We start from the raw sequence: 13,560 nt of genomic DNA on the forward strand, positions 1-13,560 counted from the left end.
TAATCCCAGTCACCTATTTCCCCCAACCCCCCTCCCACCTTCCCTCTGGTAACCATCAGTTTGTTCTCTATAGTCAAGAGCCTGTTTCTTGGTTTGCCTCTCTATGGTTTTTTTTTTCCCTTTGCTTGTTTTTTGTTTGTTTTGTTTCTTAAATTCCACATATGAGTGAAATCATATGGTATTTGTGTTTCTCTGACTGACTTATTTCACTTAGTATAACACACTCTAGCTCCATCCATGTCATTGCAAATGGTAGGATTTCATTCTTTTTTATGGCTGAATAATATTCCATTGTGTCACTTGAATTCTGAAATATAAATGTATAAATATAAATATATATGTATATATTTAAACTTTTTTAGAACTGTAGGATTTCTTTTTATACGCTTTGTTGTCTCCAGTCACACTTTCTTTCAGGGGTGTTGATCAATTATTGCACACCTAGGTGCCTACATAACAGAGGGACAATGCATTTTTCACATCCTCATGTTCACTACAATAAAAAAAAGCTTTAAAAAATAATAAAAAAAATTCCAGTGTGTGTACCACTTCTTCTTTATTCATTCATCAGTCTATGGGTACTTGCGCTCTTTCCATATCTTGGCCATTGTGGATAATGCTGCTATAAACATTGGGGTGCATGTATCCCTTTGAATTAGTGTTTCTGTATCTTTGAGTAAATACCTAGGAGCACAATTGCTGCATCATAGGGTAGTCCTATTTTTAACTTTTCGAGGAAATTCCATTCTGTTTTCCACAATGACTGCACCAATTTACATTCTAACCAGCACAAGAGGGTTCCCCTTTCTCCACATCCTCACCAACACCTGTTGTTTCTTATGTGGTTGATTATAGCCATTCTGACAGGTGTGAGGTGCTATCTCATTGTAGTTCACTGTGCAGAAGCTTTTTTTTTTTTATGAACCCCTGATAGTTTGTTTTTGCTTCTGTTTCCCTTGCCTCTGGAGACATATCTAGCAAGAAATTGCTATGGCTGATGTCAGAGAGGTTGCTTCCTGTGTTCTCCCCTAGGATTTTTATGTTTTCAAGGCTTACATTTGGGTCTTTAATCCATTTTGAATTTATTTTTGTGTTTGGTGTAAAAAAGTGGTCCAGTTTCTTTTTCTTACATGTTGCTGTCCAGTTTATTGAAGAGATTGTCTTTTTCCCACTGGATATTTTTTCCTGCTTTGTCAAATATTCATTGACCATATATTTGTGGGTTCATTCCTGGGTTTTTTATTTTGTTCTATTTATCTATGTGTCTATTTTTATGCCAGTACCATACTGTCTTGATCACTACAGTTTTGTAATATAACTTGAAGTCCAGAATTGTGATGCATCCAGCTTTGCTTTTCTTTTTCAAGGTTGCTTTGGCTATTTGAAGTCTTTTGTGGTCCCATACAAATATCAGGATTGTTTTTTTCTAGCTCTGTGAAAAATGCTGTTGGTATTTTGATAGGGATTGCATTAAAGCTGTACAGTGCTTGGGTAGTATAGGTTTTAACAATATTTGTTTTTCCAGTCCATGAACATGGAATGTCTTTCCATTTCTTTGTATCATTTTCAGTTTCTTTCATCAGTGTTTTTTGGTTTTCAGAGTACAGGTCTTTCACCTCTTTGGCTAAGTTTATTTCTAGGTATCTTATTATTTTTGGTGCAATTGTAAATGGGATTATTTTCTTAATTTCTCTTTCTATTGATTCATTATTGTTGTATAGAAATGCAACAGATTTCTGTACATCGATTTTACACCCTGCGACTTCATTTATCAGTTCTAGCAGTTTTTTTGGTGGAGTCTTTCTGGTTTTCTATATTGAATAAGTACTTTAAAATGATTGTTGTTTGTATTTTTAAAACTAAAATGTCCCCAAACCTTGACAACCATGACTCCTTCAATTAGAATTGCCAACCCAACTGTATAGAGAAAAAAACATCCTCTGCTGTAAAGTCCATTGTTGAAAATAAATGTAGGTACCTTCACTTCTAGTCTACTTTTCAAAAAATGAATTTGATATCTTAAGCAGCAAAATTCTTTCCAAGAAACAAGAAATTCAATACAGTAAATTTTAGAGCATACTTTAAGTTGTTAGGTATGATTTTTTGAATGGGGAAGTTGTCTCCCCATGAAAACACTTCATGGTAAGAAAAAACTTTTTAAAAATAATATTGGACAACTGCAGATTGCATATTTTAAAAAGATATAAATGTGAGCCTTTTGAAAAGAAAAACCTAAATCCAAATCCCAATACATGTCTTCTCTGCCTAACATTACCAGATGAACTTCCCGAAACACAGTTTTGTTCATCTGCTCAAAACCTCTGAATGGTGTTCCAGCACCTAACTATTAAAGTCTAATGCCTTCCCATGACATTCAGAATCTTCATACTCCTTGTGAATACCACAATTTATTCATCCATTCTGCTATTAATGGACAGTTGGGTAATTTCTAGCCTTAGGCTGTCATAAACAATGCTTATATGTCTCTGTTTTCTGGTGCATATATATATAACAATTTCTTTGGGTACATACCTGAAGATGGAACTGCTTAGTTAATAACACCAAATGGTTTTGTAAATCGACTTCATGAAATTACCCTCCCTCTAGCAGTGTGTGAGAGACTTTCAGTGCTACACATCCTTGCTAATATTTCATCTTGTCATTTTTTAACAATTTTAGCCATCTTGGTGGTATATGATAGTATCTTATAAGGGGATTAAGTTGCATTTCTTTGATAATAATTATGTTGAGCATGTCATCATATCCTCATTTACATCTGCAAATTCTCTTTTTTGAAATGCCTTTATCTATAAGTTTTTTTGCCTATTCCTTATTGGGTTGTATGTCATTCTCTGATGACTTGTAGTTCTTTACATTCTGTGGATACAAGTTTTTTATTGGATATATTCATGAAAGTATCTTTTCCCACTTTACATATTGGTCTTTTACTCTTTCAGAGGCATATTTGGATGAATGAAAGTTCTAGACTGTAATACACTCTATCAATGATAGTAGTTTCTACATCCTGTTTGAGACATCTTTGCTGACTACAAAATGAAGAAGATATTATCCTTTGTTTTTTTCTAGAATCTTTTACCTTTTGCAGTCCATTATCTTTTCATAATATACAGTTATTTATGTGTATGAAATTAAAAAGACTTTTCCATATGGACATTGAACTAACCGACCACCATTTATCAAAAAGATGGGATCCCCTCTGCCTTGTAGTATATCTATGCTGTAACTCAGGTAACCTTATATATCTGGGTCTGTTCCTCTTTAATCTATTCCATTGGTCTACAGACATATTGTAGATACAGAAATTTTACAAGGAGTCTTGATTATCTAATAGCGTAAGGTCTCTAACTTTGTTCTTTGCCATCAAGATTGACTTAGCTATTCTTGGCCCTTTACTTTTCCATATAGATTTTAGAATCAGCTTGTTGATTTCTACAGAAAAGGCCAAAGAGATTTTGATTAATATGAAGTATTGCCTGCTGAGAAGGACCTGTTACTGGGGCATTGGGTTTAAAAGCTGAACAATGCAAGCAGCTTTATGTTTGGCTGAAACCAAGTTTTAAAGAACTTTGAGTGTTATTTAAGGAATGTATACTTTATTCAGTGGACAACAGGGAGCCATCAGAGATCTTTATGCTGGAAAGTCAGATGATTAGATTTGTATTTTTAAAAGATCACTAGGAAGCAGCATCCATGCCGAACTCCAACCACCTAAATTCCCAGATACCTACCTTAAAAATAGAGTTATGTTTATACCCAGGTTCTAACAATAGATTATTCTCCCTAGAACCTCAAAGCAGAGAAGTTGTTTCATGCTTAAAGTTGGGGTGGGGAGAGGCCTCCCCACATGTTAGAGTAAACACAGCCAGCAATGTGTTCCTTTCCAATGCACCAACATTCAGTGCAAGGCTTGTTTTGAGACTCAGGAGAGTGTCACCCTCTTTGAGCCAGTTCATGTCTACAGGAAAGATGCATAGTTCTCTCGGATATCAAGGTAATGAGAGCAGATACGATGGCTCTATACTGGAGTTGTACCCAAATGATCCACCTTATCTCCTTCATTCTCACTCCCCCTTCCTGTAACCCCCAGGCAGAGGCAGGGAACACAGTTAGCATAAAAGTGCTAGACACAGAACACATACAGAAACCACATTATGTACAATAAAACACACACAAAACGGCAACTTATTAAAATATCTTCATCCATGACTCAGACTCCTTTCATTCCAACTTCTGATCCAGACTGCAGGAGCAATCAGACAGTCCTACAAAAGTACAGACAGTTCTCTTCCAGAAACTGGCTGACTGAGCAGCTTATTTAAAAATTCGTATGCATTTTTAGGACAAGAGTCAAAGAGAAAACGTTATTCAAGAAGAGGAAATAGGAATCGTAGTTAGCCCACTTATCAAAAATAGATGACAAGAACTGTCTATTTAAATTAGATTTCATGTTTGAAGAGAAGATCTCAGAGTTATTCTTTGTTTCCCACCAATTTCCTATGCAGTCATGGGGCTTTCAGAGCAGTCTGGTGGCCAACGGAGACTTGGGCCATTTCTATAGGTCAGATCTATCGTCTGCATCCTGACAAAGCTTGGTTCACTGTGGGTATCATGGATTACTTGGAGCTGTCTTTTGCAAAAGCAAACTAGACCAGAATAACATGAAGTCTGTGAGAATAGATGTCTTCCCTTACTAAGTCTGTACCCATCCTCAGGAATATTGATGGACTTAATCTCTGTCCAGATCCGGGGAGGGGGGTCTTAAGTTCTTTTTTCAATTTTATCCTGTCCCTAGTGACAGGCTCCATGTAAGCATAGAAAGACTGAACGAGCCACAGTGCCCAGGCTTTCTGAGCTACCGGGGTCTCTCATCCAGGCTTCTAGAGCCTCTCAGCCTCAGGGAGACAGAAACTCCCAATGATGAGCAGTAGGGGGCCTCCTTTCACAATTTTCCTAGCACAGCCCATGCTGGCAAGGGTGTTCAGGATCTCCCACTGAAACTAGACCAGCCCTTTCTTAGACGAAATTCAAAACAGACATATACTAAAAACACTAAGCTAGAAAGAAAATTGAAAGAATTTGATAGAAGGTATTACCTGAAGAAGCACCAATGTAATCATAATAGAAAAATTCAAAACCTCTTGGGACTTTTCTTTTTTCAATATTGAGTATTTTCACTATTTTGATTTGCATAGGGAAGGTAATGAACCATAATTTTTTGGGTGTTTAGGGCCTATAGAGACATAATTCAGCTCTGTCCATCCAGAAAGCCTAAGACGTATCTCAGGGAGGCCTAGTTGGTCACATGGATGACTGAATAAATTTGTTGGTTTGGGGCTATCATAAAAAAAAAAAAGTAAGAAGCCATATAAAAAAGATCATGTGCACAATCCTACCTGTGTCACAACCTGTCACTAGTGCTGTCTTCCTGGCCTGCTACTCCTTCACCCCTGTTATCACTCCCACACTCCTCGAATTCCTGACTGCACCAGAGCCCCGTTCTGAAGCTATATGCTTAATATAAAATTCAATACTCTGCCTAAGATATAGGAGAGAAGAATTGAGAGGAAAACCCTATGGGAATTTATGATATTCAGCTCTCCTTGACACTTCCAGTAAAACAATGATATCAAATTTCCATGGAATAATGTAGAAACTAATACTAGATATAGCCAAGTGATTCTGCATTCTAAGCTCACTATATCCCTTATGCTCACCTTATACTCCTTCTCTACATTGACTAAGGGACTTCATGTACCAGCTAAACTTTTAGTTCCTTGGCCCCTTTTCTGAGCCCTCCTCTCTTACTGGCCCCACATCCTGGTAAACAGTCACCAAGCCACAACGTGAAATGCAGGCACGACAAAAATTCACAGCTCCTTAAATTCAAATACATGGAGAATGCAATGGAAACCAGCAGGTATGTTCCATGATCTACCCATATGACGTGGCTGGAGCTAGACTTAAGAATTCCAACCTGTTCACTTGCCATGGAAAGGCAAATGGATGAAGCAAGCAGAGTATAGTTAGCTGCCCACACTTACACTAGTTGGGAATGTAAAGTGTCTTTGAAGAACACTTACTTCATAATCCTGTTACTGGCAATGAAGATGTAAAAGGATACTGTGAATATTCCTCAAGCCCAAACTACCTACAGTTTTTCTACTAAGCGCTTTACAATTATTGTCGCGTTTGATCGCACAATATACTTACATGGTAGTACTACTAGCATCCCATTTTACAAATGAAGATATCAAGACTGAGAGACTATATTCTCCATGTAATCCAGGTAGTAAGTTAGTTCGAAACTATGCTCTTAACTTCCACATTATACTACTTCTTTCTAAAATTATTCCCAAGCCTATAGGTGACATGCAAATGAAGTATAAAGAAAAATCCATAATTAGAAAAATAAAGTTAGAGGTGAGGTTATGGTCAAGAGAAGATTACAGCTATGTACACTGATAAAAAGAAAGGATAGACAGGAGTATATTTACTATTTTAAAAAACGTATCTGTTATCTCTGAATATGCTTATTTTCCCTGGCATGACTTATACAAGATCAACAAATTATTTTATGGTTCAATAAAGAAATAAGCCTTTATATACTCAGTTCTTGATGTCAGTAATTTTTTTTCTAATGGAAGAAATATTTTTTTCCTATAATTTGGACAGAGGAAGTTAAATAGAAATTAACCAGCAAGTGCTCTATCCCTGGAGTAGAGGGGGTTATTAGAAATTCAAAAGAGAAGATTCTGGTCTGTTGACACTCTTACTGAAATTATCTTACAGATCCAAATGGAGGTGTATGGTCTTTACACATAAAACAGAGAATGGTACAGATTCAGTCATCGGTCATATAATATAATACATGTTTATGTGCCATGTGAATGAGAGAAAGAAAAACCATTCCAGCCAAGGTAGCCTGGAAAAGTGAGATGAGGTAGGTAATGATGAAGGAAGAAAGTATAAAATGACGATCAGCACGTAGGATGATGAGGAACGTTGGAGGAAAGAGATTCACAGGAGGGATGCACACAAGAAAAGGAAGGACTCTGGTTAAAAACAAGGCAACAGACCCAAAATGGAGTTGTTTATGCTAAGCCACGTGTCACCAGTGGAGCCTTAACTTAATTACAGTTTCAGCTTTCCCAGAAACGGAATCTTCGCCCAATCAGGAATCTCCTGGCCAGCACTCTGAGGCAACCTTCCTGATGGACCCCTACTCTCCCCTATAAGGAAAGGAACCTCCAATTCAACAGCCTGCAGTCTTGCCTAATATCACCTCCTTGTTCCTGCTCCTTGCTGCCTGTAAAATGTCTCATTGAGTACAGCTGATTCAGGAATTGCTGAATAAAGCCAATACGACGTTTACTCAGTTGAATTTTGCTTTTTATTTTTTTTTTTTAAAGATTTTATTTATTTATTCGACAGAGATAGAGACAGCCAGCGAGAGAGGGAACACAAGCAGGGGGAGTGGGAGAGGAAGAAGCAGGCTCATAGCGGAAGAGCCTGATATGGGGCTCGATCCCATAACGCCAGGATCACGCCCTGAGCTGAAGGCAGGCGCTTAACCGCTGTGCCACCCAGGCGCCCCTGAATTTTGCTTTTTAGCACTGAAGACCCAGAGGTCAGTGCTGAGGCTCATGTCCCTGCTGAAGGGCCCTGGAATTCATGAACAACATGTATATTCACTTCTTGCGAATTTTTATCGGGAACAATGCTAAGTGCTAGAAAAAGAGAGATGGAAAGACACAGTCTTCGTCTTCATGGGGCTCAGATCCCAGAGTAAAACAAAACAAAACAAGAAATTAAAGCAACATCCATAATCATGTAGCACGTCATAAAATTCTTAACTTTGGGAAACAAACTGAGGGCGTCAGAGGGGAGGGGGGTGGGGGATTGGGGTAGGCCAGCGATGGGTATTAAGGAGGGCACATACTGCATGGTGCACTGGGTGTTATACACAAGTAATGAATCATCGAACATTACATCAAAAACTTGGGATGTACTGTATGTTGACTAAACTAACAAAATAAAAATTATAAAAAAATAATTCTTAACTTTAGAGCCTCACTGTCCATGTTCAACCCCTCGGCTCCTCTGTTCATTGGTGTATTGTTAATCTCTCTGAGCCTGTTTCTGCTGCTACAAGATCACTAATAACTGAAATGAGGATTAAAGTAGACAACTTACAGTTAGCTTTCAGTAAAACCAAAAATGACAGGTACGTGGTTTTTAGTGTTAGTATTTTAGAATGCCTTCATAGAGAAGTGATTGTCATCCCAGTTATTTACTTAAGTTACCTGGTTGTTTTAAAAAATGCCAATGCACCCCAGTTGAATTACGTCAGTTAAGTATCTGGCGGTGGGGCCTGGAAATCAGGACTTTTAAAAAGTTCCCCAGGTAATTCTCACATGTGTGCCTTTACACGCAGAAGGGATAAGGCAGGGAGGGGAGACAGCCAAGGCAGATGTCCTGGGACTGATGATCTCTCACCTGTACAGCAGGTATGATGAGAGGAAAACTCTCTAAAGGCCTGATATACAAGGAAAGTCAGCTTAGATTTCTTTTAAGTCAACATGACTGTGTATAGACTTTGTTCAAACCAAGAGCCTGAATGAGAGGCCACCATGCATGCATTGTACATCTGCTTTGGGCATGAGTAGGCTCAAGAAAAACTATCTTGTCCTTGAGATGTCAATCAACGCTCCTACTCCTGCATTCCTTTGCAATGAAACTTGTGATTCCTGCCTATATGCTAATCTATAATCTAAAACCTTTTGTAGAAAGTATATATCCCTATAAATACTGTTCATTCTCCAGAGCATCTTCTTCCCTATAAGGAGCATGTTTTCTGGGAAGCTGTCCTAACTTGAGCTCGAATAAAACTCTTTCTTACTTTTAGAGATTCTAAAAGGTTTGCTCATTTTATGCTGACAGGTGTCAGAATCCAGCAGAAAAGATGGGAAGAGGGTCAGGTGTGCACCACATGTTGGAAAGGTCAGGAGCAGTCCTCTGGGGACTTAAGCATGGTTCCCCTTTATGGTGCATCTCAAACTCCTTGAGTTCTCCCCTTATAATCTCTTGTCTTTAAATGTTCTTTCAACCTGCAGCAAACCACAAACCAGAAAATACACATAGTTAAAAAACCACAGTAGAAGGGACAGCAATCAATAATAGTGTCCTTTGAGTGGCCATGTTCCCGTTCACTCTGACCATGATCACTCCCTCCAATCTGGTAACTGGCATGTCAGAAAGAGCCCCATACATGGGGATCACTGGGACACCCTTTTTAATATAGAATTGTCCTTAAGGAAAGGAAAAGAGTCACTATGGCTGCAGCTGGCTAATATGCTTTCAGAGAAGCAATCAGGGTGAAAGATTCTTAAAGACCCAGGCAAGTGTGGGTAGCCATTCACATCAGCCCCTACCGTCTGGCTTGCTAGAAATGTAATCAAATGGTCTTCATTTTCTCCACTGTATATGAAAGGAAAGACATGATCTGCAGACCAAAATGGCCAGAAACAAGGAGCATGAGATCCCACTACTCACATTTTGAATTTCCCCGTGATGGTATCTCGCACTTGAATCTGCCTACCCCACAGAAAGAAGAGGAAGCACGTGTGCAGACTTGAGGAGTGACACATACCCCTGTTTGCATACCCTCTGCGCTGACAGGGGGCCTGAAACATTGATATGCAAGTCATTCTCCGGATGAGTCAGTATTCTTCTCGAAGCAATTAGCAATTACCAGCATTTATTCCATGAGCAGGAATCAAGCAGACAGACACTGACAGTCCGTCATTAACACAACAAAAGAACCACAGCTTTTATCCTCCCCAAAGGAAGTAAGATTTTCAGAACTCCAACTTTCAAGCGCTCTCTCTCTTCCCAGAGCTATGATTTATTGCATCATCAACCTTAAAATAATATAAAGTTCAGCCATTTATTGATGAAGACCTGCTTACAGATGTCCCTCCCAAGAATCTCATGCAGCCCCCGAAAGCTCTGAGACGATGAAACACAGATTTAATAGCTCAACCCACAGGGGGCGTCATCTTTACACTCACCACCCTATTGATTACCTTTTGAGAGAGCTCCCCCTTTCTGCAAGCCTCCCGCAGACCGCTTCCACATTGTCACACCCTAACAACTCAGATGCTCTTGTAATGTGATCAAATCAATCATTATTTGCTACATTCCAATTATAGGCCAGTACTAGACACCGTAGAAGCAAAAACAAACAAATGACCCCTGCGTAGTCCCAGAGCCTCCGTAATGGAGCCAAAGCCAAACTGGAATGGAATCGAATCCACTTTCAGCTCTTACTGGATGCACAACTTGGGGCAAAGCATTTACCACTCTGAGCTTTAGTGTAGTTTCCTCATTTATCAAAAGGATAAAACCAACCTCACACAAGAGACATATGTATTTAAAGCACGCTGCCTTACACACAGCATGTATTAGCGTCAGAAGTCACCGGTTTGTCCCAGCCTTTACCAGCCGTAAGTATAAATATTCTAACGGTCAGCCCTACCCCTAAGCTTCAGCCTATATTCCCCAGGTCCATCATGGCTAAAAGTCCAGCCCTTTCCATTAATTCCTTCTCTATTTATTCCCTCAGAAGTTTTGATGGGGGTGGGGATGATGGAATTCCTAGCAGCCCTGACACACAGAACTTCGGACAACAAGGCTAGAATTGCAGCCCTCTTGTCTGATGTCCCATGCTCCTGGGCTGCAGCACGACAAAGCATTCCCAGTCTACAAGCCTCCATTGCTACTTGCATTTTTGGCTTTTTTTTTTTTTTTTTTTAAGATTCCTTGGGACTTCCTACATAGACAATCATATCATCTGCAAACAGGGAAAGTTGTATTTTTTTTTTCCCCTCTGTGATCTGTATGACTTCTGTTTCTTTCTCTTATTGCACTGGCTAGAACTTTCAGTATTATGATGAATGCGAGTGGCGAGAATGAGCATGTTTGTCTTTTTCCCAATCTTGGAGGAAAAGCATTCAGTGTTTCACCAGTAAGTATAATGTTAGCTATAGATCTTTGGTAGATATGCTTTATCGAGTTGAGGAAGTTCCCATCTATTCTTTTTTTTTTTTAAGTTTTATTATAAATAGGTGTTGAATTTGTCAAGTGAATTTTCTGTATCAATTACTATAATCACGTGATTCTTCTTTAGCGCGTTCATATGGTAGATTTCTTGACAGATTGTAAATACCGAATCAGCCTTGCATCCCTAGAATAAATTCCACTTGGTCACAGCACATATTTCTTTTTGTACATTGCTGAACTCTATTATTTTAAAGATTTTCAGATCTATATTTATGAGGGACATTGGTGTGTTTGTTTTTCTCCTGACTTTATCTGGTTTTGGTATCAGTGTAACGGTAGTTTCAGAAAGCAATCTGTCCCCTCCAACCACTGGCCCTTTCTGCCAAACTTGTATTTTTACAGTCCCACAGGCCCTGTTACTCATCTTGCTCCCATCTCACCTGGTGGTCCCGCAATCCATCAACTAGGTGTGACCTTCTCTCAACCCCAATTGTGGACTAGTTCTTTTTCATGTCCCTTTAAGTTCTGTTCAATTAGTAGTTTCCTGTCTGTATTGTATATATTTCTATTACCAAGGGATCCGCTGAGTCCTTAAAAACCAGGACAGGCCCACCAAGCGTAATGCTTCTTTCTTACTGGTAGAAATGCAAGATACAGTAACTTGTCCTCTACTTTGAATGAGCTGTCCTAGCTTTTCCCAGGCCATTGGACCCTTAAATCTTTTACATATTCGGCAGGCCCCTGAATCTTTGTAGGGTTTATCTCTCACTCTCTGAGGTTCTTGTGTCTAATCAAAGCCTCCAGTGCACTTGCCACCTCTTGCTCATCAAATTCTCATTGTTTATTACATGATATTATCAATATAGTGGATCAATGTGTTGTCCTGTTTAAATGGTTCACTGTCAGATAAAGGAGGAAAATGCCTCAACTTCTATTTTGTGACACGTAGAAGCAGAATTAACATAGACCTGGGGCAAAACCATAAATGCACACGGTCTGTTCTAATAAAGATACCATGTCCAACACAGCAGCTATCATTGGGGTTATATTTTGGTTAAGTTCTCAAGACTCCACTATAATTTGTCATGATCCACCTTCGTTTGTCAGGAGTCAAACTGGTAAACTGGTATGAGTTGGGACCACTACTCTTGTATTCTGAAAGTCTTTTAGGGTGGCACGAGTTTCTGTCATTCCCCTTAATGTGATATTGGTTTTTATTTACTATCTTTCCTAAAGGAGGTAGCTTCATGGACTTTTATCTGGCCTGTCTTAGTATAATAGCTATTACTGGTCAAAGAACCAACATGAGAGTTCTTCCAGCCACTAAGTATTGCCATTCCAATTATACATTCAGAAACCAAAGGATATGGGTGGGCCATTTATCCCTTGACTTTATGTGCCCCTACCCTACTCTAATACAGTGCCATAATATTTGGGGGTGGTTCCTGGGAATCAGCAACAAGGTAGACCCTTATCCAGTATCCCTTGAAAATATATGTACTGTGTATTGCTGGCTTCCCATATATCTTGTCCCTAGGAAAACCATTTTCTACTAGCAATCTTCAAAGATCCTTACAGCCAGCACCAGTCCCAGGCCATCACTCTGACCTTGCTGCCCATTACAGTAATGCTGACTACCTTGCTGATAACTGTTAAGCGCTACCATCTGGTCTCAACTAATCACTGGGCACGGCCACCCTGGTTGGGGTTGGGGAACAGAACCTCCTGGCCTCTCTCATTTAGCTGAGGACAGTTTTCTGGAAATGAGGGATGCCATTAGCTGCAAAACCTCATAGCAACTGGGGAATCAAAGCTCCAGCCAGGTGAAGGGTTCTGGGCAGGCATCCACGGTATCCACGGCAATAGCCATTGGCACTGGATAATAACTAGCTAAACATCCAGGCACCCTGTTGGCCTGGGAATTTTGTCCCTTCCCTACACTTCCTGCTCTGGACAGAACCGGCAAGACATACTGAGTGCAGACTTCCGTGTTAGTAGAGTGCTTACGACTTCCTAAAAAATGTGACTAGAAAAACTAATCAGCATCACGGAATTACCTGTAAATACAAGTTTCTTTGTTTGTTTAAGAGAAAAGATGAATATAATGTTCAGATTTCCAAAGGCCAAGACATCTGAAAATTCTATGCTTATCAGGATATTGGAACATCGACCCGCACTCACAAGAGTGTCTTTATCCTGTGCCCTGGTCACACCCTCCATCAGTCTGGCAGGCACAGGACAGCTCACAAACCTAAAAAAATGATTCGTGATACTTGATCCTTGAAAGTGACTTTGTCAGGCTTTGTCTTTAAATGCAGGTGTTATTAAAACCTGATCTGATTATTAAAACACTGTGCCTGTCACACCTGTGTACATGTGCTTTTAAAAGCTACGACTTCATTTTCTCAGACAGATGGAATTACCTTTCTTACAGTGAACATATTTTGATGAAGTCAAATTCAAGTCACAGAGCATGAC

The sequence above is a fragment of the Ursus maritimus genome, unplaced genomic scaffold (assembly GCF_017311325.1).
Source record: "Ursus maritimus isolate PB19 unplaced genomic scaffold, ASM1731132v1 scaffold_13, whole genome shotgun sequence".
Lineage (NCBI taxonomy): Eukaryota > Metazoa > Chordata > Mammalia > Carnivora > Ursidae > Ursus > Ursus maritimus.